Source organism: Entelurus aequoreus, linkage group LG19 (assembly GCF_033978785.1).
Source record: "Entelurus aequoreus isolate RoL-2023_Sb linkage group LG19, RoL_Eaeq_v1.1, whole genome shotgun sequence".
Classification (NCBI taxonomy): domain Eukaryota; kingdom Metazoa; phylum Chordata; class Actinopteri; order Syngnathiformes; family Syngnathidae; genus Entelurus; species Entelurus aequoreus.
Genome location: NC_084749.1, coordinates 50,572,027 through 50,589,260, shown reverse-complemented (window position 1 = coordinate 50,589,260; position 17,234 = coordinate 50,572,027). Strand labels below are relative to the sequence as shown.

The 17,234-nt window shown below is 41.0% G+C and overlaps 1 protein-coding gene across 9 annotated transcripts in view; it reads right to left on the bottom strand.

The window, feature by feature from the left end:
- The window catches only part of adgrl2a (adhesion G protein-coupled receptor L2a), a 252,691-nt gene extending 249,147 nt beyond the window's left edge, over positions 1–3,544 (bottom strand). For all 9 annotated transcript variants that reach the window (XM_062028640.1, XM_062028632.1, XM_062028634.1 and 6 more), the window contains exon 1: positions 3,047–3,544. The gene's annotated coding sequence lies outside the window, so the exon portion shown is untranslated. The remainder of the gene's footprint in view (positions 1–3,046) is intronic.
- Between the last annotated feature and the right edge of the window lie 13,690 nt (positions 3,545–17,234).

Sequence of the window (17,234 nt, the reverse complement as noted above, 5' to 3'; positions counted from 1 at the left end):
GAATACACCTTTACGCAAACTATGTCTGCTTTTGTCCAACGCTGTCACAAAGTTGTTTTGTGTATTTATATACATATATATATGTATTATATACGTATACAATATACGTATTTCTACACTGAAATACCTGATTCCATTACTTGCATTCTATTTTATTTTACCCTACTGTAATTAGAAAAATCACCAAAGTGAATAATTGAATAGCAAATATCTAATAATAAAACCAGATTTTTACATTATATACATATATATACCAAATATATATATATTTTTAAGGGCTCTTTAAAATTATTTTTACCCTATCATAAACTGATTTTCTACACATATTATTTGATTGCAAAAAAACTGAAAAATCCCAATGCAAATAATTTACATATATATACCAAATATATATATATATTTTTAAGGGCTCTTTAAAATTATTTTTACCCTATCATAAACTGATTTTCTACACATATTATTTGATTGCAAAAAAACTGAAAAATCCCAATGCAAATAATTTGATATTGAATAGTTGCAAACTAAAACTGATTTGAAAATGTTATATATATAATTTATTTATTTTTTTGCTCTTCTTTTTTTAAGGGCTCTTTGAAATACACATTTGCTGTATTAAAAATTGCAACAACAAAAAAATGGTAACATCCCATATTTGTTGTTGGGTTACCAAAAGTGGTTCCCGCTCGCTAAAGCGCGACCTGAAATCAAATGCTAAAGACGGGAAGAGCCTTGGGTTTTTCTCTCCTTTGAAGCGACAAAGGACACCGAACTACTAGAAACTTTAGTCACGCGTCATTAGTCACAATAGCCACGGACAGATATATCAGTCGGCCATGTTTACTGTCCTGTCGACAGAGGAGCTTTTAAGTGCTTCTCTCCTATAATCCGGCCGAGACTTGACTCCCGTCCCCGGGCAGATGCCCCTTTTTTCCCCGCTGCTACGGCGGAGCGGCAACAACTGCTGTTTGCTCACAGCCTCCTCTGACACGCACAAATGGAATATTTTCCCCAAACAGTTTTCACGATAAGTCTTGTTTACACTCGCTGCACAACAAACCATTCCTAAACCAACACAAAAGGTAATATTCAAAACAATCCCCCGTAAATGCAATTTATTTTCCCATCCCAACTATGTCCTTTTTCAAATCAGTTGCTGGTTCTTTCATGTGTCGGTCCATTTTTTTTCTACTTTCCTCATGTTGGGCGTGACCAATGCTCAGTTGTACGCTTTGAAAGGCAAACATGTGTGCAACATGTTGTAAAATAGCACTCACATCAACCAGCCGGCCAGTTTGTGCTGCAGGCGGATACGCCGCCACCTCAGCGCCGCACGGAGCCGGTGGCTAACAACCATGTTGTTTCTCATCATCAGAGCTGGAATGGAACCTCGTGTACGAGTCTCGCTATGAAATTATTTCGGCAAGCAAGAAGTTTCTTTCGCAAATCGAATCCCCCCCGCCCCCTTTTCTGCACTGCAGGGCCTTTTGGGAAGTGGAAACAAATGTTTGGTGGTGGACGTGGGCGGGGGTTGTGCACAGTAGCACCCTATAGTCTTTAACCCATTAGCAATCGTAAAATACAATTAGTCATAAGAAAGGGAAAGACGAAAAACCTGCGCCTTCTGTCTAGTCGGGCCTCTTTACAGCCTTGTTTATTCCCTTTAATGGCGAATAGTTATCCGCCCAGTATGACTCCATGTAGGTGGTTTACACCCGCAATTTATACGGCAAAATAAGCACGGGGGCGTAAATCTTAATGCTTTCACTCCCTGCTAGGCGGACTTCTGAGGCCTCGCTCACGGAAGGAGATACCAGACTTTAGTGAAGAGGAAGACAAAGATCCTTTGGACGGTCACACAAACAAACAGCCGTTCGATATTAGATCAATAGCAAACGACCTGACTGGAGAACCCCCAACCAGGCTTCCGTAGCCGATGGCTTCAAAGCCTACGATTCGTCAAGAGAAGCCAATCCGGCGACGCCGCTGTCTATTGTGAGAGGAAAGACGGAAGGCGGTTGAGGAGAGAATCAAGCGACAGCCCATAATGTCGCAAATTTCGATGAGCTGGCGCCCGCTCCCTCCTCTTTCACGCCGCCCGGCGCCAGTGTGAAATAATACCCCCGAAAAGGGTGGAAAGAGTTGAGAAAATGGATGTAAGGCACTTGTGGAGATGTGAAACATGGCCAAATGAAAGATTCGTACACGCACAATTGGCACACGGTCCAAAGAAAATGCAAATAAGACGGACTTATCTTTTACCGAGCCACGTTTTGGCCTCCAAACACTGGAGTGGTGAGTCACGGCTTTGCTGGCACAACTCAACACAAAGGCTGAGATCGAGCTGCCCATAGACTAATTGCACAAAATACCTCCAAGATTTGTTTCCAACTAAATATGCTCAGGAGTGGTGACCTGCATTTAGGCTCTGGGAAAAAACACTTTTTTTCATGTTTTTGTGACTTTACCCACAAAGTTGTGTTGTTTCTACACCCACAAAGAGAATTGGGTGAAGTCCACTAAAAGTGAAGACTTGTTCATGGACCTAAATCATTGCAATGTGTAAAAGAGAGTAAACGGGAGCAATAATCCAGTGATGGATGATAGTCAAGCATCATCCCGGCGTGCTGCTCCACACACGCGCTTAACAAATCTTTACAAGAAATGTGCAAAAAGCACAAGAATTAAGCATCCACTTTTGCAGTCTTTTCATGCTTTTTTCCCTCACTTTGTATTATTGCACTGATTATTTCGACGCATCACATCTGCAAACTAATTATTGCATTTCAAGGCTCATTTTGTCCCCTTTTTCTTCCAAGTCCGAGGACAAGTAGCTGCAGTCCAATGATTACAAATCACTTCTCAGGTCACCAGAATGCAACAATGGCTTGATTTGTGTTCTTTTCCTGCACATCTGTTGCACACAGACTGTTCTTTATTTGCGCTGCTTGGGACTTTTTCAACCACAATAAAAACTATTTCATTGAGTCACGCTTGAGACTTCATTGAAACTTCGCAGGTTAATTAAAAGTGTAAAAAAGGAACTTACCTTGAAGTCAGAGTGGAGTAAAGAGTGAAAAAGAAAGAAAAAGAAGTGGGATGGAGGCTCCTGTCAGCCTCTGCGGGACATGGTCTCTCTTCCACGGGCAAGATGGTCAGGCTCTGCGGGACATGGTCTCTCTTCCACGGGCGAGATGGTCAGGCTCTGCGGGACATGGTCTCTCTTCCACGGGCGAGACGGTCAGGCGGCGGCGGGTCTTCCTCCTGGCCGGCCCGCGCCTCTCTTCCCGGGGCACACTTCCATGGCGACGGCCGCTCACAGTCCGCTCATCAACACCATCGAGTGTGTAAATTTTAAAAAAGGTAATGGCTAAATGTTTTTTTTTTTGTTTGGCCTTTTTTTTTTTTTTTTTTTTCTCCCAGTTTTGTGCCTCCGTCCGCGGGTGGAAAGCGTGGAAGTTTCAAGGCCGACACGGAGCGCGCTGAGCGGCTGCAGGAGGAAGCGACGAGCGGCAGACTTCCAGGAGGCGGAGCCAGTTAGTGCGCGGCCGCGAGCAGGCTGCCGGGAGCGGGCACGCGCTGAGGGCAGGGCCGGCACCAAAACACGGAGCGGACTTTGAGGATCAGGACTCTGCGAGGGCAGCAGCAGGACGAGCAGCAGGAGTCTTATTAACATGCCATCTTTTTTTCTACTCGGAAGAACAATTCAAATGAAAATTGAGATTATTTTACCAATACATCATTTTTGTGGCCCCTTTTTTTCCCTGCTTTGACAAATGTTCTTTGCTTTAGTGCACATAGAGTGGGCAGTGCAGCCATGAAAAGGAGGATTTAAGTAATATTACAAAGCAGTCATAATAAAACACCTTGATTGAGCTAAACTATGAATCTGCATTTGTCCACCCGTCACTGAGGAGGGAAAGGACACAAGAAAAAGTCATAATATTTCATGAGATCGGAGGGAAAAGTTGTGACTCCACGCATGCAAACTGATACAAAGTGGAGATATGCTTTTTTCAATGATTTTTGGTAGTGAAGGAGGCCGATAACACACATTTTGAAAAAGTGTTGGCGGCAAACTTTAGAAGAATACAAACTTGTGATGTTCAGATCGATACTGAAATATCGATACCGCAGATACCAGATCTGTAGATAGATAGATGGATGGATGGATGGATGGATGGATGGATGGATGGATAGATAGATATATAGATAGATAGATAGATAGATAGATAGATAGATAGATAGATAGATAGATAGATAGATAGATAGATAGATAGATAGATAGATAGATAGATAGATAGATAGATAGATAGACAGACAGACAGACAGACAGACAGACAGACAGACAGACAGACAGACAGATAGATAGATAGATAGATAGATAGATAGATAGATAGATAGATAGATAGATAGATAGATAGATAGATAGATAGATAGATAGATAGATAGATAGATAGATAGATAGATAGATAGATAGATAGATAGATAGATAGATAGATAGATAGATAGATAGATAGATAGATAGATATATGTATATATAGATGTATAGATAGATAGATAGTACTTTATTGATTCCTTCAGGTGAGTTCCCTCAGGAAATTGAAAATTCCAGCAGCAGTGTAAAGAATTGAGATTGAATTTAAAAAGTAAAAAGTAAATAATGGGGGTATAAATGGAAATAAAATAGAAAATATTACAATAAGAATAAAAATAAAAAGCAACAATAAGAACAACAATATAACAGAATATAACAAGAGAAACTAGGCAGTAGTGACCATGTTATGAAAATGTATTGCACTGTTTTTTGTTGCAGCTTATTTCAGTAGAGAGGAGTTGTACAGTCTTATAGCGTGTTGGACAAAGGACTTTTTGACTCTATTAGTCCTGCACTTGGGATGGGATTTATCCTCTGATATCCAAATATTAGGGCTGTGAATCATTGGGCACCACACCATTCCATTCCATTCTTGGGGGGATTCTTCATTCAAAATCAATACTTTTTTTTAACAGCATTGGGTACCAGTTCTATGACGAACTACATTCCTCCATAAAATACATAAACAGCTCGGATGCATTTCTATATTACTTTAAAGAAAATTGTCTTTAAAAAAAAACTATTCTATAGGTCAACAAGAGAAGTATCCAACACTTCTCTTTTCTAAAGTGTAGAGCAGATATAGATCATCTACATCTAAAGTCCATGTGTAGAGCAGATATAGATCATCTACATCTAAAGTCAATGTGTAGAGCAGATATAGATCATCTACATCTAAAGTCAATGTGTAGAGCAGATATAGATCATCTACATCTAAAGTCAATGTGTAGAACAGATATAGATCATCTACATCTACTATAGGATTTGGCTGGACAGGACAGATTTTAAATAAAAATACAATATAGATTTTTTTTATAGATTTTTGATTTGTTTTAATCAATAAAGAATCGTCAGAAAATAATAATCACGATTAATTCAAAAATATAGATTTTTTTACACCACTACAAAATAGCGATACCTTCTCGGTGAGTTTTCTGTGGCTTTCTATAGCTCGCATGGCTCCGATGCCACTTCCTGCTTTCACTACTTGTGATTGGATACTCACTTGGGACTCCCAAGTGAGTATCCAATCACAGCGTTAGGCCAGCTAGACGGCCTTACTGACAACAACTGGTGATCTATGGCAATTGTCTATCAACTGTATGTGCCCGTTCACTTACAGTGCACACACATTGTTGATTTTGAAGGCAGATCTGGTACAGCATGGCAACATAAGCTAGCTGAATTGTGATTGGATACAAACTATATCAAGTAAAAACAACAGCGCTGGAAGGAGCATAATATGACATGAAGAGAATATGAATACTTTGACATATTTAGGGAAAGTCCATTAAAAATGACTTTAATTATGATGATGATTTGTGGTTATGTTAGGCCAGCACAGAAGGTCTTGGTGACCCACACTGACTTTGGACACCCCTATAATAACTAATGAGAGCACACTCTGTCACACAAAGTTGTATCTTTAAATATATGTCATTTGTCTAAATGGAAGATATATTTCTCTTTTCAGCATCTGTTTACAAAATAAAAACATATCAAAATGGTCCCTGCATACATTCAGTGCAGAATAACGCTATCATTTGGAATGTTATATCGTGGTTTACAGTCGGAAGGGGATTCATTCGTCACGGTTTACCTGACGCATGAAACGTGACACATTTGGGGCTGCACTATCCAGATAGCAGTAGAGATTTGAATATCTTAAAAGTAATTTTGTGACAATTCCAACATTGACCAGTTGCTATGTAGAGTGGTGCTGTCCATCATTTTCAGCAGACTGCTTTGCAAAATCCCTCTTCCTCTCACGCGAGATGCATCCAGGAAAAGGGCCATATGAATCCCTTCCCTACAGTAAATGCATGAAGCATGTTTATATAAAAACACAGGTAAATATAAACAAAGAAAAACTAAAAGGAGCATCTCCTATAAACAATTTGATTAAATTAATTACTTTGAAATCATTTATATCCCACTATATACGCCCTCTAGATCACTAAGATCTTCTGAGAGCAATCTGTTAGCGGTTCCAAGAGTAAACTCAAATCAAGGGAGATCATCATTCAGTCACTATGCAACACATAGCTGGAATAAACTTCCTGAAGATGTCAGACTCTCCCCAACTCTCACTACTTTTAAAACTAGACTGAAGACTTTTATGTTCACCTTAGCTTTCAGCTAAATCTTTTAATCTTTTAACTTTTAACGTCTGCACTGTTTTTATTTTTATTGTCTGCATTTTAATTTTGCTTTTATTTTCTTTCATTTCACTTTGTTGTCTGTGAAGCACTTTGAGTCTGCCTTGTGTATGAAAAGCGCTATACAAATAAAGTTGCCTTGCCTTGCCTTGCCTTGCCTAATAACGTCAACTGTGATTGATTAAATTATACCAAATTCACAAGTGGTGATAGCGACAATTATGTCCGCAGTCTGATCACCAAGCAACATGTTACACTTTATTACAAAATGCAAAAAGTGATTAAGACGGGATGAAGCACAAAACTTTCTGCACAGGTGATCACACTCATTATTTATACGTTTCATTAATAACTTATTCAAGACATGAGTGTAAATAATTGTGCATTTTTATGTTTACACACTCATTATTTAGGTAGAAACATACGTTACATTAATAACTTCTTATTCAAGACATGAGTGTAAATAATTGTGCATTATTATGTTTACACACTCATTATTTAGGTAGAAACATACGTTACATTAATAACTTCTTATTCAAGACATGAGTGTAAATAATTGTGCATTTTTATGTTTACACACTCATTATTGAGGTAGAAACATACGTTACATTAATAACTTCTTATTCAAGACATGAGTGTAAATAATTGTGCAATATTATATTTACACACTCATTATTTAGGTAGAAACATACGTTACAATAATAACTTCTTATTCAAGACATGAGTGTAAATAATTGTGCAATATTATATTTACACACTCATTATTTAGGTAGAAACATACGTTACAATAATAACTTCGTATTCAAGACATGAGTGTAAATAATTGTGCATTATTATATTTACACACTCATTATTTAGGTAGAAACATATGTTACATTAATAACTTCTTATTCAAGACATGAGTGTAAATAAATGTGCATTATTATGTTTACACACTCATTATTTAGGTAGAAACATACGTTACATTAATAACTTCTTATTCAAGACATGAGTGTAAATAAATGTGCATTATTATGTTTACACACTCATTATTTAGGTAGAAACATACGTTACATTAATAACTTCTTATTCAAGACATGAGTGTAAATAAATGTGCATTATTATGTTTACACACTCATTATTTAGGTAGAAACATACGTTACATTAATAACTTATTTAAGACATGAGTGTAAATAATTGTGCATTATTTTGTTTACACACTCATTATTTAGGTAGAAACATACGTTACATGAATAACTTCTTATTTAAGACATGAGTGTAAATAATTGTGCATTATTGCAAATCTGTCACGACAAGTGCAGCTTCTGGTGTGGGCATGGAATTGTTATTGTCACCAAAACTATCACAATATTGCTCACAAAGTACTCATAAACACTTAAACCGGGTTTGATTTAAAAATAAATACAATAAATAAAAAGCTGCAGATGAACTAAGTTATCTAATCATATTTTGCTGGCCATTTAAGTCATTTAATGTAAATGTTTAAATATGTTTCTTCTATTTAAAGGCCTACTGAAATGAAATTGTTTTATTTAAACGGGGATAGCAGATCCATTCTATGTGTCATACTTGATCATTTTGCGATATTGCCATATTTTTGCTGAAAGGATTTAGTAGAGAACATCGACGATAAAGTTCTCAACTTTTGGTCGCTTATAAAAAAGCCTTGCCTGTAGCGGAAGTAGCGTGACGTCACAGGTTGAAAGTAGCGTGACGTCACCGGTTGAAAGTAGCGTGACGTCACCGGTTGAAAGGCTCCTCACATCTGCACATTGTTTACACCAGCAGCGAGAGAGATTCGGACCAAGAAAGCGACGATTACCCCATTAATTTGAGCCAGGATGAAAGATTCGTGGATGAGGAACGTGAGAGTGAAGGACTAGAGTGCAGTGCAGGACGTATCTTTTTTCGCTCTGACCGTAACTTAGGTACAAGCTGGCTCATTGGATTCCACACTTTCTCCTTTTTCTATTGTGGATCATGGATTTGTATTTGAAACCACCTGGGATACTATATCCTCTTGAAAATGAGAGTCCAGAACGCGAAATGGACATTCAGTGCCTTTTCTCTCCACGACAATACATCGGCGAAGCACTTTAGCTACGGAGCTAACGTGATAGCATCGTGCTTAACTGCAGATAGAAACAAAAGAAATAAGCCCCTGACTGGAAGGATAGACAGAAGATCAACTGGAGTTCAAATCCCAGCCGAGTCATACCAAAGACTATAAAAATGGGACCCGTTTCCCTCCCTGCTTGGCACTCAGCATCAAGGGTTGGAGTTGGGGGTTAAATCACCAAAATGATTCCCGGGCGCGGCGCCGCTGCTGCCCACTGCTCCCCAAGGGGATGGGTCAAATGCAGAGGACAAATTTCACCACATCTAGTGTGTGTGTGACAATCATTGCTACTTTAATCTTTATCTTAATCAATACTACCAAACTCTGGACCTGTAACCACACGGTTAATGCGTTCCAGCCTGGCGAAGCTTAACAATGCTGTTGCTAACGACGCCATTGAAGCTAACTTAGCTACGGGACCTCAACAGAGCTATGCTAAAAACATTAGCTCTCCAGCTACGCCAGCCCTCATCTGCTCATCAACACCCGTGCTCACCTGCGTTCCAGCGATCGACGAAGGACTTCACCCGATCAACGATGCGGTCGGCGGCCCGGAGACGGAGGAAGTCAAGGTGAGGACAGCGGTGCGGCGGCGGGTGTTGTAGCTTTCGACGACACCCCAGCCGCCATCAGAGTCGGCAAGAAACATATATTTCCCCAAAGTTACGTACGTGACATGCACATAGTGACATGCACATAGCGACACGCACGTACGGGCAAGCGATCAAATGGTTGGAAGCCAAAGCTGTACTCACGCTAGCGCGTCTGCTATCCAACTCAAAGTCCTCCTGGTTGTGTTGCTGTAGCCGCTGCTAATACACCGATCCCACCTACAACTTTCTTCTTTGCAGTCTCCATTGTTCATTGAACAAATTGCAAAAAATTCACCAACACAGATGTCCAGAATACTGTGGAATTATGTGGTGAAAACAGAGCTGTTTGTATTGTGATACAATGTGTCCCAATACTTCTGTTTCAACCAGTGACGTCACGCGCATACGTCATCATACATAGACATTTTCAAGCGGAAGTTTCCCGGGAAATGTAAAATGTGACTTTATAAGTTAACCCGGCCGTATTGGCATGTGTTGCAATGTTAAGATGTCATCATTGATATATAAACTATCAGACTGCGTAGTCGCTAGTAGTGGCTTTCAGTAGGCCTTTAAAGTTGTGGACTTTTTTCTGTGATGGGTGTGTAACTTTGGTTTTTGTGACAAATTGACTTCCTGTTGTCACATTCCTTGGAGTGTGGATCTGAGAGAGCACAGTCTGTCGCATACTTGCCAACCCTCCCGTTTTTAGCAGGAGAATCCCGATATTCAGCGCCTCTCCCGAACAACATCCCGGCAGAGATTTTCTTCCGACAAACTCCCGGTATTCAGCCGGAGCTGGAGGCCACGCCCCCTCCAGCTCAATGTGGACCTGAGTGGGGACAGCCGTTCTCACGTCCGCTTTCCCAGCAGCGTGTCTGCCCAAGGACGTCATAACATATACGGCTTTTAGAGAGTAGAGTGCACAACAAGGAGAGAGAGTTCTTGGTTTCTTATGTGGGTTTATTGTTAGGCAGTTTCATTAACGTCCTCCCAGCGCGGTAACAACACACAACAACACACGTCACGTTTAGTCTACCGTAAAGCAGTTCGTCTGCCGTAAACAGCAATGTTGTGACACTCTTAAACAGGACAATACTGCCACCTACTGGATAGTCTGCAGAACACTGAATTTCAAGTATGTCTTTTATTTATATGTATAATAAAAAATAAAAATAAAAAAAATATATATATAGCTAGAATTCACTGAAAGTCAAGTATTTCATACATATATATATATATATATATATATATATATATATATATATATATATATATATATATATATATATATATATATATATATATATATATATATATATATATATATATATATATATATATATATGTATGAAATACTTGATTTGGTGAATTCTAGCTGTAAATACTCTCCTCTTAACCACGCCCCAACCACGCCCCCCCCCCCCCCCCCCCCCCCACCACCTCCCGATATTGGAGGTCTCAAGGTTGGCAAGAATGGTCTGTCGTCTCAATTGCACAATTCAATCTCTTAGTTTAAGATGAGGAATGTAACCCCTTATGTTTGAGTAACTCACATTAGTCGCATCATTTTCGTCTGACCTTAGTTTGTATGGTGAGATGACCTTCAAGATGCAAGCTTTTAATCACATTTGAATAATAGGATATTGAGACTGATTTGGGGGATTTAAAGATTCCTTTTTTATTTATAAATGAAATTGTAAATGGATATTTGGTGGGTAGATTTTGAAATGTATTGTATTATATTTAGTATATTATATGATGATGTATATTTGAAGTGTGGGATGACCTTCTTGCAGAACGAACTCTGATATTAACAAAAGAAACAATAATGAAATACCAAACGATGTCTGTCTGTAAATAAATAAATAAATAGAAATGTTGATTTTGAACGGGGACAGACGTTAATGTCTCTTATGTTCATGTTAGCATTTGAGCTAGCTAGCACTAGCTAAATGTGTGTTTATCAAAGTGTTATCAATCACAATTTTCTAATCGTTTTATTTTCAATACACCATACCTTCTATAGTTACATCCTACCGTGGTGTGGCAAGCACTATTCTCTACTCCTTCACGTGTGCGTACAATCAAACTAAACTGACTTGACTTTAATCTCTGGCTCCCACAAACACGCTTCAATCGAACGGAATGTTTCCAAATCCGTCATTTCAGCAGCGTTGTTCCGATGACTCGCAGACACCAGCTGAGTCAGCGCTTATGTTTTCTACGTTGTTCCGCTCACGCTAACGTTGGGAGTAGTTGTGACATGCAGAAGACTGAGATCTTTACTACATTTCTGGAGTCTCATGCCTTTACGTACTTTTCTCCGGCGTGAGTTGGACAAGCCTGCCTAAGACCTCGGCTTCTGATTGGCCCTGCCTCGGACTTGGTTTGCCCAACCAATCAGAGGGTGTGGTGGGCGGGACAATGCGGATGATTGCTACGTTTGAAATGGTAGCGAAGGTGATAAAAGAGGTTAAAGATTACTCTTCATTTTTATCATTAAAAACACAAAACAAGCCCATAAAAAAAAGGTTGGTGCAGATATTTGTCAACATGCGAAAAATATACAAATATACCTAAAACAAAGACACACGATACCTAGAGAGTAGAACCCGCGTAAGTCGCCAACCGGTCTACGTGGAACGCCTCATCAAATCCCAGCACCAAGCACTAATAGATTACGTGAACCCTGACTTAAACAAGTTGAAAAACGTATTCAATTAGTGGTCAATTGTACGGAATATGTACTGGAATGTACAATCTACTAATAAAAGTTTCAATCAATCAAAAAAACCCATTTAGTGGTCAATTGTACGGAATATGTACTGAACTGTGCAAATCTACTAATAAAAGTTTCAATCAATCAATCAATCAACGCTTCACAAAATCAACGGTTTGGATTTTGCTACAGTTTTGTGAACCGGCTTTCAGTTCTGTGTACATTGTTGTCTTTTTTACAACCCCAAAATACCAAAAAGCAGCGGTGTTCTACTAAATCGTCTTGGGGGCCACATTTCCATAAAGCTAAGGACTGGGGGGGCCAGACTTCTACCTTCACTATCATTCTTATTTTGAACGTCCTCTACAGTAGACATTTGATGTTGGTCCATGTATTTTGTCCGAGTTACAGAAGCGTGTTTCTAAGGCAGTCAAAGATCATCTCTAGGAGAGCACGCTCGTGTTTTTTGGAAAGAATCTGCTGCAAAAATGCGAGTCCCTCACAAGCTTTTTGAGCCAAAGTGGAGGGCCAGCAGCCCACATGATGAAGAAGAGATGATCTCAAATGGAACCCTGAGGAACACCACTCATGACTACTAATGAGTAACAGAAACATCTTAGCTACAGAAATCACATCACGGAAAAGAAACGGCAAAAGAGGCCAGGACTTCAAAGTTCTTTCAATTCCAAGTTTGGCCCCCAGTGTTTGAAAGTCCATCTGCCAACGTGTTAGTCCCAGTTCCTACATGAACATTTCTGTTGAACAATCTGTTGTTTGTTGCCAACTAAGTCCAGGGGCCCGTATGATGTCATTGCCGGGCCCTCGAGCCGCAAGTTGTCCCTCACCACATTTTCAAGCTATGTTGTGAACTTCATTTTGTACTTTTTGAAAGTATATCGTAAATGTGTTTGATCTAAACTCAGCGTTAAATGAAGTTGTGTTGATGTCTCATATTTGCTACATCTTTTCCATTATTACGGAAGGTGAATAATGCTAACAACAACATCTCAACGCCATCTTCACTGCAACAATCAAGATGACCAACTTCTGGCAGAACAACTTTTTGATGCATTTCATCTCCAGCACCTGCCTCATCAATAGCACATCTCCACATGCCAGACACCACCTCCCTGTACCTGTACTGTACCTATCCCATAACTGTACCTATCCCATAACTGTACCTATCCCATAACTGTACCTATCCCATAACTGTACCTATCCCATAACTGTACCTATCCCATAACCCCGCAGGGTGGTTGGGGCACCACAGACGATCTGTTGACCAGCTCTCTCCATCCCTCTCTGTCCTCAGCAGATGTCATTACCTCAGTGAGTTTCAGGTGAGTCCATTCTCCGATGTTATCTTCCCATCTTTTCTTTTGTCTCCCTGGTCTCCTGCCACCTCGTACGGTGCCTTGCAGGATGGTTTTTGCAAGGCCTGAGGATGTGGTGACGTGTCCGTACCACTTCAGTTTCCGCTTTATGACCGTGGTGAGCAGGTCGTCATGCGGGCCGATGGCTTGGCTGATCTTTTGCCGGACTTCTTGGTTTGTGACATGTTGGGTGTAGGAGAGACCCAAGAGTCTTCTGTAGCATCTCATCTCCATGCTCTGAATGGTCTTGTGCAGCTCTGCTGTGAGGCTCCATGTTTCTCAGGCGTAAAGGAAGATGGACGTTACAAGTGAGCGCTGTAATCTCACCTTTGATGTTTGGGTCTTTCTATATGGGCTGGAGTTTTGCCAGGGCAGCAATTGTTTGAGCACTTCTGGCAAGGACTTCCCGTTTGGATCCTTCATCGGACACGATTGCTCCGAAGTACTTGAAGCTCCACACCGTGTCCGTTGACTTTGATGTCTGAGCATGTGCCATTGTTGTTGTTGGTCATCATTTTGGGGGTTTTCAGCATGGATTTCCATTCCATAGGCTCGGGAGGTGGTGGCGAAGTTGGGAGAGTGGCCGTGCCAGCAATCTGAGGGTTCCTGGTTCAATCCCCACCTTCTACCATCCTAGTCACGTCCGTTGTGTCCTTGAGCAAGACACTTCACCCTTGCTCCTGATGGGCCCTGGTTAGCGCTTTGCATGGCAGCTCCCGCCATCAGTGTGTGAATGTGGAAATAGTGTCAAAGTCCTTAAAACAAGGTGTCAAAGCGCTATACAAGTACAACCCATTTACCATTTCAACTAGACTGGCAAGTTCTCTTTCTTCTCCAGCTTCTTCACGCCACGTCAGAGTCAGGCCAACCGGACTGACATCAACAAGTGGAGATGAACTCCTTTCATGCACTTTGTCTTCTACATCAATGACACAGTTTGAGCTGGAGTGACGCTAGCAACACGGAATGCTAACACCGCGGTTGGTCATGTTGTTACGGAACAACTTGCGCCCGTGAAGCCCAGTTGTAAATCAGAGTAGTGGATGTATTGTAGATGCCGGGTGACAACCACTGTCATCTACAGTGGAACACGCTCATTTACAGTGTAAAGGTGAATATATCAATGTTATTTCATTTCAATTATGTATTTAGAAGGTGCTAAACGGTTTTTTTGGTGAAAATATTCAAACAAACCTTTCTGACACAACTCGTACACGGTTATGGTGCTGCACACTGACTACTCTAAAGATACACTGTAACAGATATACGTTGACAATATTGGGCAGGTTGACCCGGGTTTGTTTTGGCGTGAAAAAAAGCAGGTCAATGGCCAAAAGTTGCGTGTTTATTTCCGAGGGAGCGAGACGAGCACCTGGCTTCAATAAAAAGCGTCTTTGACCTGCGTGACCTTGAGTCATGCTCGCCAGGTGAAGGTGAACGCGGCAGACTTATGTTTTCATAAGCATAACTTTACATAATAACATACATGGGCTTTTTTACAGGGAGGGACAAAAGAGAAAACAGATGTAATAAAAGGTCAGCTACCATGTTTATTTATAAGCAGAGACGTGTCTTCATGTTACTGTCATGGTGGCGTGGAAACAGACATGTGACACATCACAGCGTCATACATCACCGCTGCACGCACACTTATCACAACACCACCACGTGCTACATTTACCAAATAACACCACCAGGTGCTACATTTACCAAGTAACACCCTCACATTTATTATAAATGATCAATGATCAATGGGTTATACTTGTATAGCACTTTGACACCTTCAAGGTACTCAAAGCGCTATGACACTATTTACACATTCACACACACATTCACACACACTTTCACACACACATTCACACACACATTCACACACACATTCACACACACATTCACACTTTCACACACACATTCACACACACATTCACACACACATTCACACACACATTCACACACACATTCACACACACATTCACACTTTCACACACACATTCACACACACATTCACACACACATTCACACATTCACACACACATTCACACACACATTCACACACACATTCACACATTCACACACACATTCACACACACATTCACACACACATTCACACACACTTTCAGACACACATTCACACACACATTCACACACTGATGGCGGGAGCTGCCATGCAAGGCGCTAACCAGCAGCCATCAGGAGCAAGGGTGAAGTGTCTTGCCCAAGGACACAATGGACGTGACTAGGATGGTAGAAGGTGGGAATTGAACCCCAGTAACCAGCAACACTCCCATTGCTGGCACAGCCACTCTACCAACTTCGCCACGCCATGCAGAAATTCAACAGTGAGGTCGAAAATCCTCCAAAGTGGGGAAGGTTCATTTGTTAGCTTTGCCTTTTGACGCCATAAAGTTATATATTGTACTTATATATTATACTGTAAATTGTACTTATTACCTTGATGTTGTATATTGTACTTATATATTATACTGTATATTATACTTATTACCTTGATGTTGTATATTGTACTTGTTACCTTGATGTCTGTTTCCCTTTTTGAAACTACCACGTACATCCTTACGAGGATATGGATTGTCCATATCCTGTCCATGTCCAATTGTTTGGACCTCATCCATGGTGACACTAACATGTTTGGACCTCATTCATGGTGACACTAACATGTTTGGACCTCATCCATGGTGACACTAACATGTTTGGACCTCATCCATGGTGACACTAACATGTTTGGACCTCATCCATGGTGACACTAACATGTTTGGACCTCATCCATGGTGACACTAACATGTTTGGACCTCATTAATGGTGACACTAACATGTTTGGACCTCATCCATGGTGACACTGACATGTTTGGACCTCATCCATGGTGACACTAACATGTTTGGACCTCATTCATGGTGACACTAACATGTTTGGACCTCATCCATGGTGACACTAACATGTTTGGACCTCATCCATGGTGACACTAACATGTTTGGACCTCATCCATGGTGACACTAACATGTTTGGACCTCATCCATGGTGACACTAACATGTTTGGACCTCATCCATGGTGACACTAACATGTTTGGACCTCATTAATGGTGACACTAACATGTTTGGACCTCATTCATGGTGACACTAACATGTTTGGACCTCATCCATGGTGACACTAACATGTTTGGACCTCATTCATGGTGACACTAACATGTTTGGACCTCATCCATGGTGACACTAACATGTTTGGACCTCATCCATGGTGACACTAACATGTTTGGACCTCATCCATGGTGACACTAACATGTTTGGACCTCATTCATGGTGACACTGACATGTTTGGACCTCATCAATGGTGACACTAACATGTTTGGACCAGCCTTGGAGCGGGTGCTGGCACGGTAACCAGCCTTGGAGCGGGTGCAGGGGGCAGCCGTGGTGCAGGGACCGGAAGCAGCCGTGGACCGGGTGCTGGTGCGAGAACCAGCCATGGAGCGGCTGCAGGAACCTATCTGGGTGCTGGTATGGGGAACAGTCTGGGTGCTGGTACAGGTACCAGTCTGGCTGCTGGTATGGGGCTCAGTCTGGGCGCTGGTACGGGGACCGGTCTGGGCGCTCGTATGGGGACCAGTCTGGGTGCTGGTACGGGGACCAGTCTGGGTGCTGGCATGGAGACCAGTCTGGG